Source organism: Notothenia coriiceps, unplaced genomic scaffold (genome assembly GCF_000735185.1).
Source record: "Notothenia coriiceps isolate Sejong01 unplaced genomic scaffold, NC01 NC01_scaffold00037246, whole genome shotgun sequence".
Lineage (NCBI taxonomy): Eukaryota > Metazoa > Chordata > Actinopteri > Perciformes > Nototheniidae > Notothenia > Notothenia coriiceps.
In genome coordinates this window covers 10,217,928-10,218,208 of record NW_011369947.1, presented here as the reverse complement: position 1 = coordinate 10,218,208, position 281 = coordinate 10,217,928, and positions in this window count along the sequence as shown.

Genomic DNA, 281 nt, shown 5'->3' with positions numbered 1-281 from the left:
TCCCCCAATCTTCACTTGTATATCACCGGTCCATGCCTCAACAGCTCTACGCCAAATCTGAGATCTCACCATATGCCGTTTCCATGGAAACGCATCCCTCGCCATAAAACGTGATGTCGCTATAACTCCTATGAAAATGTTTAAAAAGTGCTCAAACTTCACATTTGTGCTAACAGTCCAGCCGTGAAGACATCTACGGGACAGTTTTGAGTTTTCTTCAAATGCCGATGCCATGGCAACACAATGCTCGCCATGAAACACGGTTTTCTCATAACTTCAGT